General features: G+C 47.4%; 1 protein-coding gene across 2 annotated transcripts in view; it reads left to right on the top strand.

Moving 5' to 3' along the window:
* The window catches only part of XRN1 (5'-3' exoribonuclease 1), a 1,049,234-nt gene that overhangs the window by 16,891 nt on the left and 1,013,277 nt on the right, over positions 1-19,066 (top strand). The window lies entirely within an intron of this gene.

Raw genomic sequence — 19,066 nt, 5'->3', positions numbered from 1 at the left:
CCAGAGACTACAGTTGTTGGGTTGCTGTGAGCTTGGCTGCCACCAGGATCTGTATCAGTCAATTTGATATAGAAAGGCTTACCTTTAGTATAAAAGGGCGTCTTAATTGTGTTCTACTTAATACTCATTCTGTAGCAGCTAATGCAGCACATATCTATTATTTGCTAACATCTTGAAATGTGGATTATCTGTTCTTAGTTAGGTATGTTTGAGTATTTCTCTCCACAATGAAATAGCCACTTTACACCTGAAGGGTATGGGCTTGTTAAGAGCAATCGCCTAAAAAAACTGGAGCAAGGTGGCTATAATTGATAAGAAATCCTTGAGAATTAATGAGTGTTACATGTAGGCCACATAGGAAAGTCAGATATATTTGTGTTAAACATCAGAGTAAGTGATCACTCCTACTATTTTTATTGGGTTTTTCGGACATTATAACGAGCATTACAGATTGTGATTGTGCGCATCAAAGTGCATTGCATAAGAAGTACCTTTGTAGTGCTCCAAAGGCATAGCAGATTATTCAATTGCATACAGTAAATGCTAGATGGTGCCCTAAAAGCTTTAAGTTGCCCCTGTGGTTGGTGTAGCTTTAATGTGTCTCACCCATAAGCAAAACTAAACTGTTAACTTGGGGTAAACACTGGGATGCGCGGAGGGAGGGAGGAAGGGCAGCTGCAGTTCTAGTTCCACGTCGGCAATATAAAGCTCAATAGGCTTGGGGAAACTGTACTATGGCTCTCCATTGTGTTAGACAGTAGTGGGGCTGATTATGTCCTGGGGAAGGGTAGCCCTTGCAGGGATGGGTAATCAACGCCGCAGAGAGGAGTGCCCCCCTGGATATCACAAATGATCCCTAAGATGGCGGGGTGAAAGTTCCCTGTCAGAAATGTGCCCGAAGTGTGTGAGCAAAAGGGCTCATTGTGTGGAGATATGGTGTTAGCGAATCCAACGTACCTTCTTGTATCAAAGTGCTTTCTCCTCTGCAACGCCCCACTTGCTCTTCGCCCCCACCTATGCTTCCACTGGGGGGGCTGTGGGTGCGTGCCGGTGAAGTCTCATTGCGCTTGGCTAAAAGTAGGGCTAGGGCTGCGAAGCTCATGTGTATCTTGTGCTACTTCCTGCGCTTGAAGACGCCCAGCAAACCGGCTTCCCACGTCAATATATCCTGTAGACCTGTGACCTCCCATAGTGTAGCGTGATTGGCGCACCAGTAATGTTGTAGGGCAGAGCAGGACCACAACATATGCATAAGTGTTGCATCAGAGATTTGATATCAGGGGAAAGCAAATTGTGACTCTGGGAAGTGGCGTTGGAGCTGTGTTAGTGTTAGATAGCCTCAATGTAGAATGAAGAACTGTATGTACTTGAAACGTGAGTTGTGGAATACTTTCTTTGGGAATTGTAGGGCTTTTTCTTATTCCTTATCATGAAGCACCCTCCCAAACTCCTCCTCCCACTTTTGGCAAAGTGTGTCTAGCGGTGTGGCCAACAACTCACGTATGGCCCTGAACAACCCACGTATGGCCCTGAACAACCAGGCGATGACCTGGTCCCATTGTCAGTATGTCCTGAAGCACTGGGTGTGTCGTTGGTTCACCCCCGGACAGATCCCTTAGGCACTGGCAGGAGTGTAGGAGTTGCCTGTGGAGGGGGAACTGCCCTGGAGGTAGCCTGCTCTCCTCGGCTAGTTGAGCAAAGGGTAGAAGCTGGCCCTCCGAGAAGAGGACTTCCACTTCAAGAAGAGAGCGCCTGGTCCAGGTGAGTAATACCCTGGCCGTGTAATAGCCCGGGCCTCTGGGTAAGCCAACCAGGGGTAACAGAGGGGAATAGAACGGAGTACCCCGGGAAATACGATGTATCCTAGCCATACTAGCTTTCAACATTGACACTTCTATGGGATCCCCGGTAGGAGTAGGGGAAGAATTGTCCGCAGCGGCCGGGGCCCAGCTTCCGATTTTGTTTCCCTGAGATAGTGCCCAACTGTCCGGTGGGACTGCCATTGAGGTTGCTCTGCCAGGAAATAGGCTTCGAAGGATCGAGCTCCCAGACCTCCCTGGTCGGTCGGCAACTGCAACTTGACCGAAGCGACTCGCCTGCAGCTGGCTCCCCAAATAAGTGACCAGAGGAGTGCATCCAGTTCTTTAAAAAAGGAGTGAGGGGGATGACTGGGAAATTTGCAAAGTAACACAGGAGGCAAGACCGAATGACCACTTTCACCAGGGCAATCTTGCCAATGGGGGCTAGGGGAAGTTTCCGTCAAAAACCTACCTGAGAATGTATGCCCATCAAACCTCCAATGGTTTAATGTTTACAAACTGTTGATAGTGGAGACTTTTATCTGTGGCTAGACCCTCCTGCTGATCCTTATGTCAAATTATTCCTGCAAACTAGACTAGAAGTCAAGTTATTCGCATATTATCGAACCGTGCCTGGGCCCTTTTCCGTCCAGAGATACTGGATTCAGTAAGCATAATTCTGCCTCCATAGGAGGGCCTGGGCCACGTTCTCTTATTATTTGTGCCCCCGGAAAAACTTAAAGGTGAGCAGCCTAACTGAACTTATACACAAATATTGACAAAAGTGTATATTTATTTCACCCAAAAAAACTCTATAATGAACAGAGATTGGTGGACATTTTTGGTGATTTTCGTTACACTTGCCAACAATATGTAAAGTAATTGCCCCGAAGTAAACATAAAAAGCTAGGAAGTTAACCCCTCCCCCACTTACTCTTCTGGTGTCGGTTCCAGAGAATGTTATAGATACTGCAAATAAGGTGCACTATCCCTACTTCTCTTATTGAACCTCTCTTCAGCATTAAATTTCAATTTTCATTATCAAAGTGCATAGTTAATTAAAACCATTACTCCGGCAAAAATAATAAGAGCATTAAAATTGTGTTTCTACAAAAGAGTTAATGAAAAGTGCAATCTTAAGGTTGAATGTATATAAAAATACAAAGTGACTGTGCGTAACTGTATGTTTAAAGGGATGTATTGAAAAATGTTTATAGATTTAGTGATCCAGAGGAACCCTGTGTCGGTACATGTTTCATTCAGGAGCATTTCTTTAAAGTGCATGTTTCAAGGATATTGCTTGCGGGTCCTGTTATTACTTGCTGGGTTGATCTGCGATGTCCTTGAGGTTTTTTTAGGTTTCGCCTGGGGCACAGAGCGTAAGCTCCGCCCCCAGAGAAATCTCTAGTCTTCAGTTAGGGACTCTTGAATACGCCCCCCTGTCCCATTGGCTAGCTCCATAAATGGAGGCTAGCCATTGGAACAGAGATCTGTCCGTCATTCACGGACCAGATTCGGGGGCGTTCCCGACATTTTTTCCCTCTCCGCCTCTTTCACGTCGTCATTGCGGCGGTGGGCGGTTCCTATTTTATTTATTTTTTGGTCGCCTTGTTTTGGTCAGTTTCGAAGTGTATTTTTTAGGAATGGGCTGCGCGATTGTCCTCTCCGTGAGTCAGAGAGGAGTCTTCGCTGGGATGCCCCCCCGCCCCCGCCCCGCTTCCGTGTCTTTCCTGCAGCCCCTCCTCCCGCTTCCGTGTCTTTCCCGCCCCCCCTCCCGCTTCCGTGTCTTTCCCTCGGCCTGTCCATGTGGCACTAACAGGCCCTGCTCGCACATCAAGCCAGGTAGGAATAAAAGCGCCATGACACACAGCTCGGGTATTTAATATTTCATCTGCAGACAGGAGACTTTTAAGGCTGAATATTGGTTCACAGGCGGCAGGCAGCGCTGCCTGAGCGCTCCCCTCAGACGAAGCGCTAGGGCGTGAGGAGAAGATGGCGGAGGTAGAAACACTCACAACTTCTAGCCTCAGTGTGCGGGTGTAAGCAATATTGTGCTACTTGGAGTGTGTGGGCAATACACACACCTGCTCCCCCACACAAACACACGCGCCCAAACACACAAGAACACAAACACGTGCTCACAGACACATGCGTACAAACAAACATACATACAGGCACAAACACATACACGCTCCTTGCACACACAGACTAAAAAGTGTTCAGACACATACAAACGTGGACGCCCATACTAAACGCACAATCCCACTCAACATATACCCAAAAACAAGCACGCACACACACGGAAGCACATGAACATATGCAAGGGGCACATACATGCACAAACACACACACACACACACACACACACACACACGTGCAAATAAACTCGGTGCATGTAATCATAAAAGTATTTGTGTATATTTATTGAGACGTCCTAAGGCAGGCTTAAACAGAGCCAGGAGTGTCACACACACACTTTAGTTTTGCAGGATTTGTACTTTTTAAGCTGAGGCAGCACTTCCGGCTGGCACATCCCCCACCCCTTCTGATCTCGCGCCTCTCGTGATGTGCTAGGCTGGCACGGGCGGCTGCACCTCTGCACAAGCAGCTGGCACCCCTTCTGAAGTGCGCATGCTCATATGCCAGCTCGCCCTGGCAAGGCGGAAGGACGGCAGCAGGTCGTACAGGCCCTCTCGCGTGTAGCATGATACCTCCATGTGTGTGGACACTGCACATACAAGAACCAGACAGTGGCAAAGCAAGGAAGCGAGGGCCTCAGTGCAAGCAAGGAAAGTGAGCCCTGTGGCCTCTGTTGGACCAGTGAAATATGGCAACTATCGCGGTTCAAGGGGCCCCTCAGGGCTCTGGGCCCCGGTGCACTGCACCTGCCGCACCGGTGGTAGCCACACCCGAAACTAGGTCTCGTGGACAGGCCTGGCCTCCCGGGAGAGTCCGCTCCGGGTGCCAGGCCTGCGGAATGTGCCCGTCTCTGCCAGCCATCAGCATGGCAAATACACCTCGCCATCTTCGGCCAGTGGGCGCAGCCCCCCTGCAGAAAGGAGCCGGTGTGGGAGGGGGCGCAGGCCTCGACATATTGTCCTTATAATAAAGGGGGCGTCCGGTGAATAATGTCACAGTAGCTGCTAAACCCGTCATCAAACAGAGCGACATAAGAGTGCCCGATGCTGGTGATTGGCAGCGACCCGCGGCTGGGAGGGGGTCACAGCGAGGGTGGGGGCGGGCGGGGGTGGGGGGGGGGGGTCCTAAGTCGACGCTTCTTAAGTGTCTAACCAGCGTCGTCTGGGGTGGATTTTTTGGCGGGAGGGGGTACAAACTGTTGTCCTCCGTTGAACACTTTACCCCGAGGAAGGGTCCGGGGGACGCTCGCACTGTCCAGCCAGAGGCCATAGGACGATGTAGCTCCTAGAAACCAGTGTCCAGTGGAGCCCGCTCTGAGTTTCATATTGGTCAGTTAGAGTCCGGCGGCGCGCCCCGGGGTGCCAACCTGCCGAGCAGAGAGAGGGCGCCTCGACGCCCTGACCCGCACCCTCCCTGCACACAGCTGCCATCTGTGCCAGGACTCTAGAGGGCGCTGCAGTCCCAGCTCACAAGGGTCTCCAGCAGAGGTGAAAATCTTTCACCCCTGTGTATCCGGTGTCACAAGAGCACCGAGGCGCCGCTCTTGATGAAAACAACAAATAAACCCATTAAAGAAAACCCCACTGTGTGGTGCTCACTGCACGGACCGCACAGAAGCCCCCGTGCCCACCCTGCCCGAGATGCCAGCCACGGCTGCTTGGCACGAGGATGAGGGTCACTTTACACCACTGCCCGCGCATCCGTTCCCCAAAGCACCCGGGTGACCCCCCCCCGCACAGAGGATCGTAACACAGGAGCAGTCCCGACCGTCGCCGAGGACCCAGCTGCATGCAACATCAGTGCGGGCTACCGTCACGAATGACACTGCTCTAGCGACCCCTTCCATTCCCTGGCCCCACACATACTTCTGAGCTGCAATTATAGGTCTGCTGTGCCCCCGCTTGCACGAGGAGGTCAACACGCTGAATAACCGATGTGGTGTAGCACTCGGTTTATTCAACTTTCGCGCTGCTCTTTAACATTTGTTCATTGATATGATCTTCACTCATGAGCTGGCGGTGGAGGGGCACCCAGAGCAGCGCTCCGGGATAGACTGAGGAAGGGGATCATAAAAGGGACCTAGACGGTCAAACATCGATATACAGCACAAGCCCCACCATTTTATGATTTTATCAAACTATGGAACCTAAGACCACCCAATTAGCGTTAGGGGTAACACAAAGAAAGGACCACTCACCTCAAGCCACTGCAACCCACAAAGAAAGGACAAGACACTGCAAAAGACAGGCCCTATAGCACTCAGCATATCATCAGACAGAAAGAGATGTTCATACAAACGGACAAAGGACCATCCCTTGTTAGTTTTTTTTGTAGCAACAATGCTATTTATTTATAAGTAAAAAAAAAATGTCATAAGCAATGCCAATAGCTCGAACTTTTCCAAAGGCGAAACCATTGCATTGTAAATGCTTGTTTTATTTACAACGTCTGGCCCGGTCTGGTTTACCTCTATTTGTAGTAGTTTTTAGTGGCAATGGATCTGTGTTCCCAGCCAGTACTGTACATGTGGGATTTGCTCTAGCTTTGAAAATTCCCTGAAATTTTAGCACCCTGATATTAAGCTGTGTGTTTAATGGGTTGAGTGCCGCAGTAATGGCTTGCTTGCAAGTCTGGACAGCCGCCCGATTGAATGTGCCCCGCAACATCCTTCTGTGCTAGCAATGCTGAGCAGAGACAAAGGATGTGCATTAATGTTTCTTTGTCCGCACCACAAAGTCTGCAGTTTATCTTAGCCGGTTTTAGCCACGGGAAGAATAGGTTTAGTGTTGCCTGGATGCCTAAACGAAGGTGCATTATTTTAAGTTTGAGGTGATGTTGAAATCACAGATTGAAGTATATTTGTGGCTTTAACCAAAAATAAGAGTTAAAGCTTTGCCAGGAATTGTTGAGCTCAACCAGCTTCTCTTTGTCTGCTTGCATGGAGAGAAGTTTGGCAGATCTGTTGATAATCCTTTTAAATTCCGCTGCTGATAGCCTTGCGCTCTACAACTCAGAGGCCTGCAGCAACTGAGACTTCGACAAAAAATTGATTTTGACTGATTGATTTCAAGCCAGACACGGGCTGCTAATGTATTATCCTCCATCATTCTAAGTCTGTGGCACATTTATAGGAAGGAACACTTTGTGTCAGTCAATTGTTTTTGTCAGGCTTAACTCTAAGCGTAGTTGACCCTGAGATGTATAACTAGGAACCCTTTGTACTGACCAATAGGCTTTAGCAATTAGCAGGTCCAGCAGCCTTGCCACCTTTGGACCCATCATTAGTTCACGCCCATACGAGTTTGATGGAAGTCATTTTGCCTCCATATCCTTATGCTGGGGTCCCATGATAAGACCTTTTAGAGATTTAGACAAGGTATTAAAACCGAATGTTATGAAGCAACTTTGCATTTCGTTAAATCCATTTCTGCGGTATAGGTTTCTCTTGTGTCAAAGTATCCCACTTCATATATATTTTGATTGAACTGATAGTGGGACACCTCCTATCAGCCGCTCTCTGGGTATTTTCGTTTTCTTGCTAAATTTCACCACTTTCGTTTTTCTAACAATTAATTTCTAGTTTGTGCCAATTAAGGAAACTTTAGAGTTAATCTAAAAGCTGTTGCAGACCTATGGGGTCATGGTCATCAAGAGTAAATAAACTGTGTATAGATTATGCAGATGGCAAAGGCTCCTGAGGTTTGGTGGGTGGGCATTTACACAATCCAATTCTGTGGATAGGCTTGACAGGTAGATGTGAAAAAGTAAGGGGCAAGCACACACCCTTGTTTCATTCTAGTGGTTGTATAGATTGTCTGGGAGCGCTTAGAGCTGTTGCCCAATTTAACACGCAACCACGTTTCAGTGTATAGAAGTTGGATAGCTCTCAGGGTTTTCAGAGGTATTCCAAGGCAGGCGAGTCTTTCACAAAGTAAAGTTCGGGGGACCCTATTGTATGCTACATTAAAGTCTATGAAACAGGCATGTAATGTCGATCTTGAGATAATGCTTTCTTGATACTTTATTGAAATAGAGAGTCAAGGCGGGGAGGTTTGACAGAGTTCCCTTGCTGAAGTGAAATCCTGCTTGATTTCATGGAATGAATGCCAGATTATCCACCCATTCTTGCAGGTCTTGCAGCATTAAGGTTGCATAGTGCTTGGCATAAATATCAAGCAGGGCTACGAGACGCTAATGTGCTGGGGTCTCCTTTTTCAGCCCTTTTAAAAACTGGGTGGATTATTACTCCATTGCCAGAAGTCCAGAACTGCTTAATGGAAGTTCAAAGCACTAAAAAGTATGCCTAGTTTTTTGGCCCATAATTCTGGATTCGTTTTTGTACAAGGCAGGAGGGAGGCCATTCGGGCCTGGGGTGCCATCAGAATGACTCCTCCGTATAACTGATTCGAATTGTTTTGGGTTCATTTCAGCTTTCTCCCTGCTTAGATGTCTCATCTTGAGTTTACCCAGCCCTTCCTTCTGCAACTTCTATCCTTCTAGGTCCTACCTTACTGGATTGGTCGCGTCTAAGTGCCTCTACAGCCTTGTTGGATCCATTCCATCGTATTTGCTGAGAGCTCTTTTTGCCATGCTGGGTGGATCTGGTGGATGGGTTTAAGAAGGCTGCTGCAGCGTGTTGAGTAATGTTTTTGCAGATGTTGGGTCCATCTTTTGTCGCTTCTATTTGCCCTATATAGCCCAGTGTTGTCATTGCTTAACCCATGAATTATGTTCTAAAAGTCCCTAGAGTCTCTTGAATTACAGGTATGGAGAATCTTTGACCAAAACTCGTCTTGAGTGCTGTTTCCTGGTCAACATAGTGCCCTCCTACTCTTTAAGCTATTCCCTTACTTTGACCTGTTGTTCCTTTATTAATGGGTTACTTCTTAGCAAGCGGGATTCCCGGTTTAGAGCCTTTTTGCTGATATGATGGTTTTTGTCATACATGCTGTTATTTTTTTGATTGGTAGTTAACAATAAGTGGGAGGTTTTCTTTTTGCCATGCCTTATCAGAATCCTGCAGTATTACTCCCCAGTCGCTGATAGTGGTTGTCATTGAAAAACTATATTCTTCTAAAAGATTTGTACCGTGTAATAGGATTTTATCATGCTGATATACTTGCTAGTGCAGCCTCTTAAAATTTTCTGATTTTAGGTATTCAATAAAAGTATTGGCTGAAGTCTGGACAGCGGGTTGGAAGTTAACTGCGGTTATCTGCTGGTTATTGTCGCTTTCCTCACATTATTTGATTTTTAAAACCTGTGATATATTGGAAAAGAGAGAATGAAGCTGCTGTGTGGTCTATCACAGTAAATGACTTTTGAGGAATGCGTCCAGGCAGGCGGTGTGTCCCCTAGAAGTCTTCCATTGTGGATCTGTATCCCTGAGGCTCTTAGGGTTGTGGCAAGCTGTGATCCCAGCTGGTCACTACGTCTGAGTGGTGGCACTGCTTGTAATGGAATGTTCCACGTGATGTCTTGTGCCAAGAAATTATCATCATGTGAGAGAGTACTGAAAAGGTTGGCGATTAAATCCCCTGAGATAATTGTGAACTGTGCATGGTGAGCTAATTTCAGGCTCAGAAGTGTTGAATCCAGAGTCCGAATGGCAGCCAGCCTTGACTTTTGATCTGGGTTGATATAAACATTCAATAATTTTAAAGGCTGTTTCTCCTTGTACGCCCAGCCCTCAATTATTACTGTCACACACCAGTTCACTTTGGAAGGGATTACTTTAACTTGGACATTCAGTTGCTGCAAGATGTATATTGCTAAGCCCCCTCTTGGGCGAGCCTTATTGCTGTCGGGTGGCAAATTTTGAAATCTTCATGTAGCCCACCAGAGGCACTAAGTGTTCATCCCATGTCTTTTGCAGCAAAATCACTTGAAGCTGCCTTAGATCTTACTTGCCTTAGAAATCACTTGAACCCTGCCTTACAGCTGCAGGGTCTAAGACCTTTGTCTTGATTCCAGATATGTTCCATGAATATATTAAGAGTGTGGGTACGGGCTGTCTGATAACTTTAATGGCCTGCTTATTGTTTTTATACTATATTGCGTTCCCCAGTCATGCTTCCTTCCTGTCTGACAAAGCAAAGGGGAGCCAAGACCAGTCAGTTTTTGTTGGTGCCCTTTCTTGCTGTGGTGCCTCAGGAATCTGCAGGCTTGATCTTGAAGAACCAATTGGATTTGTTTAGAATGGCAAAGGCGGGGTTTCTTGCTATTCCATCAGGGGTGTGGATATTTTTTAAAAATCTACTTCGCCAAGGGACAAAATGTTACAGAAATCTACTTGCCCTCTGTAAATATCTGCTTGCCCTACCTACCGCATAAATAACTACGCTAGGTCTGCACAGAGAGAGCCTGCACTGCAATCAGTGCAACATACATGCTATACATATTTCAAATGCCAGTTCAATTATGTAGTGAATGGTGATGCACGCTTATATGCAAATGTTGAACTGGCTAGTTGTACAGCACATGTGAAGATGTCATTATGCACTGCACCCAGGTACCAGCAGGTTTGTCTGTGATAGACTTTCATATGTAAAGAAATTGTATCTAAAGGCAGAGTGCTGACTGGGGGGGACGACTGTGTCGGAATAAGAACCTGTGGAACAGAAGGGGTTTCTCCTTCGTATGGCCAACTCATTGCTCTCCTGCTTCAAAAATACGTAAGAGATGTTCTGATCAACATGTGTGGATGGGAATAACTGCACTACTTGGCCGAGCTTACCAACTCTTCATGAAGCAGCAAAATCACATAGCAGAGGTACTGTGGTTCACTGAGACTGTATTCACGATTCTTGTCAGAGTTTCTATACTTTTAATGGGAAGTTATTTCTCCTTTTACACTCCTGTGCGGGTGTAACTTGGTTTTTATTATGGTGTATGCAAGGCAACATCTGCACATTCTTCTCCCACACAAGGATTATATACAAAAGTGACCGTATCAGTACAAGGTTCTCTTGATAAGTACTGTTGTACTAATGGCGGAAGCAGCAGCGGAAGCTTCACTGACATGGAGAGGCTACTTTTCAGTAGATGTGTAAGTTTGTCCAACTCCGAATAAAAGTTATGTAGAACATATAACACACACACCCACACCCCCACACCCACCCCTTTAATTCCCTTCTCACAGCAAAGGGAAGGACAGCTGAGTTAAAGTAACAGTCAATTTAAAAGTGGAGGGCTCAGGATCATTGAGATGGAGGGGTAGTGAGTAACTGGAAAGACTCAGCATTCCATGACCCACCTAGCAAGGGCACCTGGGCTCAATCACAGTAGAGATGGAAACCCTTTCCTGCCCTGATAGATTTTCGAGGCATATTTGACAAATTAAGATTATTTATGCTTCAACTACCGGATGTCTAAATCCAATATTAACTGTTCAGCTGAACTAACATCCACAAGTGTCACTACTCGTTTTCATTTTCTCTCTCTTGCTGTCCTTGTGATCTGTGACCATCATCTAACCACTTCTGCAGACTGACTCACATCTAGTATTTCCCTGAAGGAGGAAAAAAAGGTTGTAGAAGGAAGGGAACAGGGGGTACACCAAAATCATACATAGGGCATTGACCAACACACTACACAAATGCCAGCATGTCACAAGCCCATCTCTCCCTGCTTCCTAGCTCTGGCCACATAAGGTGTAAAGGTCTTCAAATACACACGACCCATTATGTATAGTGCATTTGATACATTAGCAATTCAAGAAAATCTACAACTCCTCCCAACATGAACCTACCCACTACTTCAGAAAAAATGGAAAGCACACCCCGCACTGACAGCAAATAAGTTAACAGCCCTAATTAATAGCTGGAACATAAAGCAGTGTATACAGCACTTACTGCTGATGGTTGCAGGTAAAAGAGCCTCCAGTAATTGCCCCACCCTTCATTCCAGATAACACGTAAATACAATAACACGCAAATGTGCTACTGTTTTTTCACACAAGGTACATCTTTAGCCAGAAACGGTTTGGGGGTAGATTGCTAAAATACAGATCCGAAGTAATCTAGGAACCAGTTGGGTCTTAATAGCTGACAAACACACTCTAGGAGTGAGCCTTTAGCGGGAGTGCTACTGCAACCAGATCACATCCCATATTTCTGGACACAGGCAGAGAAAGAAGACATTAGGAATGTTGGAGCACCATGCTAGAGTGCGGGTGAACTAAGCAATTACACTTATGGAGGCAGCAGGTGTGTGAACTCACTGAGCTATTTTTCTTGCTCATGCACCCTGTATTCCCATTCCTCCAGGTGCTTTGTTCTGTGAAGGATAAGTGATGGGGTGTACATTTTCTTCGACCTGCACTTAAGAGCGCATAGCACAAGAATTATGCAGCAGGTGCACTCATAGGCTGTGCTGTCTTACTGGTGTGTGTTCTTCTCGCGCACGCCATAGAATGGTTCTTACCATCCCACCACTAGCCCAGCTCTTAATCAGCTACTACATTCTAATGTTGAAGGGATCCAGGGTCAGAGCACAGCATTTTACTTATCAGTTGAGAGGAAGACAAAGTCCTTAGGAACTGGCAGAAAGATCCTTGCACATGTGCGCATCTACTACATATTTGTTTTATTTGGTGCAGAAGCAATAAGGTTGACGGGCCAGTACTCTGCTGCAGCTCTAGATAAATAGAGTGGACGTGCATCTGCCCTTGCATTTCAGATACCGCCAGTGTCTGATGCACAACAAGGTTATCGGGGCCAGGCACTTTAAGTGTAACCGCAATGCATGCCCTGGCTGCTTCAGAGACCATGTCAGAGAAACAGCTGGCAAGTAAATGTAGGACCTGTGAAAATTGACTTTCGTGCTTGCATCACAACATGCAGCTTGTCATATATCCTTTATAACCCTTCATCAATGTAGAGGGTGCCGAGGGGGCCAGATCTCTGAGCACAGGGCCACACAGAGTTAAGGGGACAAGAAGACTAAAAAATACAAGAAACTACATCGATTCCTAGATAGAGGATGGCACCGGAGCAAATTGCAAAGGCAGAGGGCGAAATGACAAGAATGAAAATCCCTCTCCTTCCCCACCGCCTCCCAAGCCTCTTACTAATGAATGTTGAAAGTGCGTTGCATTGAAGAGATGTTTTTCTGCTCCTTCATGTGCAGCTTTTCTGAGGCATTGAGCTTCCCTGCATTTCATGACCTTCGGAAATGCACAGACATTCTTTTTTATGTTGTGCCTAAGGGCAGCGCGCATACGCTGCTCTAGGAGAGAACCTTTAGAAATCGGTCTGCCCATTTCAAGCACTCATGCTTGTGCTGGCATCCACCTTGCGGAACCGAGCAGCGGCGCAGAGGGGCCATCTGTTTTTAATTAGCGTGGCTGCGCACGCTTGATTTCTTCTCCTGTCTTCGGCGTCTTTGATGTTTCTCTTCTGGGTTCCTGCTGTGAGTTTGAGTGTGAGTTGGATTCCAAAGTTGTGTGCTACTAGAAATCTGCAAACGTATTTGTGTGCATGGTTTTCTGCCCTTGTTCTGTACCTGGCTGTGTGTGTTCAGTGCGTACTGTGCGGTCCGTCTCCTCCCGCTCTGGGTCCAGCCCGAGGCACTTCTTGTGTCAAACAGCTCTCCCCCCGGTCTCTGCATGCTAGTCGAGGAGAAGTGGATTTTACTGGTGAGGATTTGATATATTTCAGGATATTGTGACCTCCTCACTCTCCTGCCAGCTGAAGCTCTTATAAAGATTTGTGACTGCACAGCAAGATGCAAGAATTTGCTGCAGCCCTTCAATTGAGTCTCGTCTGTCTTTTGCCAACAGGAAACTGTTTGCGCCACTAGCTGCCCGCCTTATTTAATAGGAGGAAGGAAGGTTTGAGTTAGAAAAGCAGTTCGTTTATTTTTTTATTTTATTTTTACAATATGCATGTGGAAGGAAGGCACTTAAATGGCACTTCGTACAGACCCGGTTTTCTTTATTAGCCGACTTTAGTGGTGTTTTTTTTTTAGGATGGCAGATAAAGTAAGGATCAAGAGTGAAATGACACGGATAGACTATACATTTATACAATTAATTCTTATTTTTTATACTGAAGAAGTTAGGTTTGTTTGGGATGGGATTTGAGCTCACATCACCATCTGTTCTCCACATTTAGAAAGTATTTATTTTGTGCATTCCGAATTCGCCCAGCTTTTCACTCCCTGCCTCTTCCGTCTGTACTCCAACCTCCTTCAAGATGCAGGTCAGGGAAGGGCATATCGTGATGTAAAAATCAGAGATGGAGGCAGGTAAGAACCGCAGAAATTAAACACGTTTTTTAATACGCTGAAAATGTAACCTGAAGTAAGAGGGTAGCACAGCTGCAACAAGACTCAATTGAGAGTAGTTACATAAACACACACTCTGCTGCATAACCACAAAAAATAAACAAACAACGCTCACTCGCCGCGTGTGTGCTGCTGCTTTGTGGATTCCTCGCAGCTGCCAAAAATAAAGATCATTATAGTTGTGCTCACTTCACTGCAGTGAGAAATTAGAATGATGTTACTGAATTTCAGGGCACCAGGAAGGCCCGTCCAGATCTCACATAAGATATTTAGGAATTCCTCAGTATCTGCTAATTCTCAAGAGTGAGGCAGTGGGACCGGATGTGAGTTGAGATTGTAATAACATTCCTTGAAACCTTGTGCAGCCCCAGTCCATAATCCCCGAGTTGAAATACAGCTTCGAAAGCCAGTAGGGGTTTTGACATCTGCTAAAATGTCATTCAGTGTGCCATTCCCTCATGACGGTCTAACTGGGCATTTACATGTAAAATGTGAGAATGGGTGGAGCCCACTGCTCACACATAGCCTCTAAGGGCCAATCTCTCCCACCTAGACTCGGCCAGCCTGCTGTATCCCCAGCTTTTGCAAGTTTGTTTAGCTCTTGTGACCCATCCTGAACCACAGCAATGAACCCCTGAGGCAGACAATATTCAAATGCCTAAAACGAGTTAGTGAACCAAGCATAACGTAACTACCATAGCTTGTGCCTGAAGGGCAGTAGCGACTGTTACCTGGTACATGTGTAATTACCTCTACACAAAAAAACTAATTTGAAGCCTATTTTTATATCCGCAGCGAGCGGGAAGAGTGGCTGCACAGCAGAATAATTTTGTTTCCTACCGGAGTTATAAAAATAATCCTGTGTCTAGCAGCGTGGAGTTTGTACTACAAACGTTGCTTCCCCATGCCTCCTCCCAACAACCATTAGCAAAATATACACACAAAATGCAGATAGCACATGTAGAGTATGTGAGACCACCAATAAAGACTCTGGAGCCAGTATTTCTTATGGTGTATTTATTTCTATTACTCCCTAAAGAGCGCCGAGCCTAAGCTTGTGCTCCGGCGCTACACTCGCTTTTCGCGCTCTCCTGCGCATGCGCGCGCAGCCTATCCTGGCTGCCAGCACGTCACGTCGCCGACGTGACGTGCAACTACTAGACCGTCTCTACATATCTCCCCTTTTCCAACACAAACATTTTTTATAACTTACAGTCCGTCGCTCAGATCATAGTCTCTGAATCTTGTGTGCTTGACCACCGCTCTGCCACGCCGGGTCTGTCTTACCGGGGTGGTGTGGTTCTCTCCTCCGCTGATTCTACTGCTTCCTCCTGCATCTGCTTGTCCAGTTACCTCACTCTGGTTCTCTCCGGCCCTCGGCTCCTGCTCGGCGCTTCCCGCCTTCACCTGTCGCTGTTCTTCTCCTCTCATTTCGGGTTCCGCCTCCAGATGTTCTTGTTGGCCGAGTTCAGTCTCTCCATCCTCTTCATCTACTCCCTCATAGTTCCAAGATAGAATTTTGTTGCATCTCGCCATGCGGTCCTGTGACCATACATTCCCATCACTTAACCTAGCCGCTCTGCCCATTACTTCCTTCACTTGCATGGGCTTGCTATATTTGCTCTCTCCCTTCCTTTGTAGCATGGGCAACTTCACTCTCACCCATTCACCTTCTTCCAGCTCGTTGTCCTTCACGTTTCTCCTCTTGTTGTAGTGTTTCGTGTAGACTGCTTGTGCTTTCTCTATGTTGGCACGCACCACTGCGGGTGACCATTCACTCACTATTGTTTTCTCTTTCCACACCCGATTGTCTTGGGTAAATGGTTCGCGGCCGCGCAATATCTGGAAGGGGCTGTATCCGGTGCTTGTGGGAGTTATCCTATACGCCCATAACATGTGCCATATGTCCTTCTCCCAATCCTTGTCGTCCGCAATGGCTGCTTGGATAGACCCCATCACTACGCTGTTGAAGCGCTCCACTTGACCATTCCCCGCCGGGTGGTATATGGATGTGTGCTTCGCTGTGATGCCGTTCCTTTGCATGAAGTTGTTCCATTTCTCCGACCTGAACTGGGGGCCGTTATCGCTGAGGATGGACTTTGGAATGCCTTCCCTCACAAAGGTGTCTGCCAAAAATTTTACAATGTTTTCTGTGTCCATGGTCTCTTCGATTTTCACTTCTGGCCACTTCGAGTACTTGTCTACTAGGACACACACATACTTTTGTACTCCTTGTGTGTCTAGGATCGGGCCTAGGATGTCTACTGACAGCTCCTCCCATGGATTTTTTTGGAGGTTCGAATGTACCTAGTGCTGGGCGTAGTGGTTTGAGTGTCTTGTCCGCGCCCTGGCACCTTGAACACTCTCTTACATGTCGCTCTGCTCTTATATCCATTCCTGGCCACCAATAATCTTGTTTGGACCTCAACTTAAGTTTTCCAATCCCCATGTGTCCCTCATGTAGCATGTCCAGCAGTCTGGGGATAATGCTTGTTGGGGGAACGACTTTTCCGCCTCTGTACATGAATATTCCTTGGTCGTCTATGGATAATTCTTCCCTGACTTCGAAGTAGGGGTTGAGTTCGCCGCGAGTGTGTCTCTTGTCAGGCCAACCTTGGGTGATGTATAGCTTCACTTCCTCCAACGTTTGGTCTTCTGCATACGCTTGTTTCCACTCCTGAAGGCTGATGACCTTCTCATGGTCTTCCATGAGTGCGACCCATTCTTCTGCTCCCACCTTGTCTTCCTCACTCGGATCCATGGCCGCGGCTCTGCTTAGGTAGTCTGCAACTCTGTTCTTGCTGCCCGGGATATGCTCCACGTCATACCTGAATTCGAGTAATTTCAGTGTCATTTTGGATATGCGGGGCGTGGCGTCCGCGTGCCCGCTCGACGTTAGCACCTTCAGTAATGGCTTGTGGTCCGTCCGCAATTGGAACCGTGTGCCCCACAGAAATTGCCTGAATCTCGTGGTGGCCCACACCACTGCCAGCATCTCTTTCTCTATCACGCTGTATTTCTTCTCCGTTTCGCTCAGCGTGCGTGAGGCAAAGCTTATTGTTTCCAGTCTTCCCTGTCCCCGGTCTTGCATGAGGACGGCACCCAGTCCTTTGTCGCTGGCGTCTGTGGTTAGTACGGTCTTTCCTTGGGGGTCGTACCCTTGGAGCGGTATCGCTCCCGCTACTTCCTTTTTGATGACATCAAATTCCTTTTGTGTGTCCTCTGACCAACAGAATTCCGTGTTCTCTTTAGTCAGCTGCCTCATGTGATGAGTCTTGGAGGCAAAGTGCTGTACGAACTTGCCGTAGTACTCTGCCATTCCCAGGAATTATCTGACCTCTTCCTTGTTGGTGGGTGGTGGTGCTTCACAGATCGCTCTCACATTTTCTGCTTTAGGAGTCACTCCTTGCACTCCTATCTCATGCCCCAAGTATGTCACTGAGTTCATCCCTATCCGGCATTTGGACCATTCCGCTGTGAGTCCTTTTCTTTCTAAGGTCCTCAACACTTTCCCCAGCTTCACATCATGGTCTTGCCTGTCTCTCCCCATTACCAGGATGTCATCTTGGAAGTATTGGACGTCAGTGATGTCCTTGAACAGTTGGTGCATCAGCTTCTGGAACACCGCTGCTGCAGAGGCCAGACCAAATGGCATGCGGCGGAACTGGTAGCACCCAAACGGGGTGATGAACGATGTTAGTTTCCGGCTTTCCGGATGTAAAGCTATTTGATGGTACGCGGAGGTCAAGTCTATAGTTGAGTACCACTTAATCCCCCTAGTACTAGCCAGCATCTCCTCTATCCTGGGTAAGGGGAACCTTTCCACCACAATGTTCTTATTCAGTTCCCGCAAGTCGACGCACAGCCGTACCTTCCCGCTGGGTTTCTTGACTACTACCAAGGGCGCCAGCCACTCGGCGCACGTGATGGGCTCAATGATCCCCTTCCTTTCCAGGTCTTTGAGTTCCTCCCGTACGGCTTCCTTCACTGCTAACGGAATGTTTCTTGCTTTGTGAGCTACCGGTATGCATCCTCTTTTAGGACGATTTTGTGGGCGAACTTTTCCAGCCTTCCAATTGTGCCCCCGAACACCTTGGGGTATTCATTCCTCCACTTGTCGAGATCGGGCCACGCTTCCTGGTCCGTTAGTAGTATCTGTTCCTTGCCTCCCGGATCCAGCTTGATGCCCAGGTCGCCCTGATCGAGCCATCCCAGGACAGATGGGCCTTTCTCCGACACATAGAGCTTACAGTAAGCCGATCGGCCTCGGAATTCAAAAGTCAACGGTCTGAATCCCGCCATTGGAATGCGATCTCCGTTGTACGTGACGGGGCGAATGTCTAGTTTTTCTAGTTCTGGGCCTAGTCGCGGTGCGAATTTCTCCTCCCACACTGCTCTCTGGACGATGGTGAAGGGCGAGCCAGTGTCTGCCACCACGCTGATTGTGATACCTCCTATTGTCATTTCTAGGACAGGTTTCATTGTCCTTTTCCCGTCTACTCCCACGACTTGGCCTTCCGTGCTCAACACCTGATCCTCAATGTAGATCACAGTGACGACATCCTCCTCTGTGTTTTCGTCTTGATCTTCACTGCCTTGGTCCACGTATCTCACCGTGCCCTTGGAGGCCTTCTTCCAACAGACCTTCTCAAAGTGGCCAATAATTCCGCAGTACATGCATTTGGCGCGAAATGCGGGACACTTCCTGTTGTGCGCCTCATGCGACCAGTTCCCGCACCTGTAGCATGGCTTCTTGCTGCTCCCTGCTTGTTTCCCCTGTGGGCTTGCGTTGCTTTGCCACTTGTTGGGTCCCCTCTCCATCGGCTTCTTGTTCTGATATT

Source organism: Lissotriton helveticus, chromosome 11, assembly GCF_964261635.1.
Source record: "Lissotriton helveticus chromosome 11, aLisHel1.1, whole genome shotgun sequence".
Lineage (NCBI taxonomy): Eukaryota > Metazoa > Chordata > Amphibia > Caudata > Salamandridae > Lissotriton > Lissotriton helveticus.
This window is presented reverse-complemented; position numbering and strand designations above follow the sequence as displayed.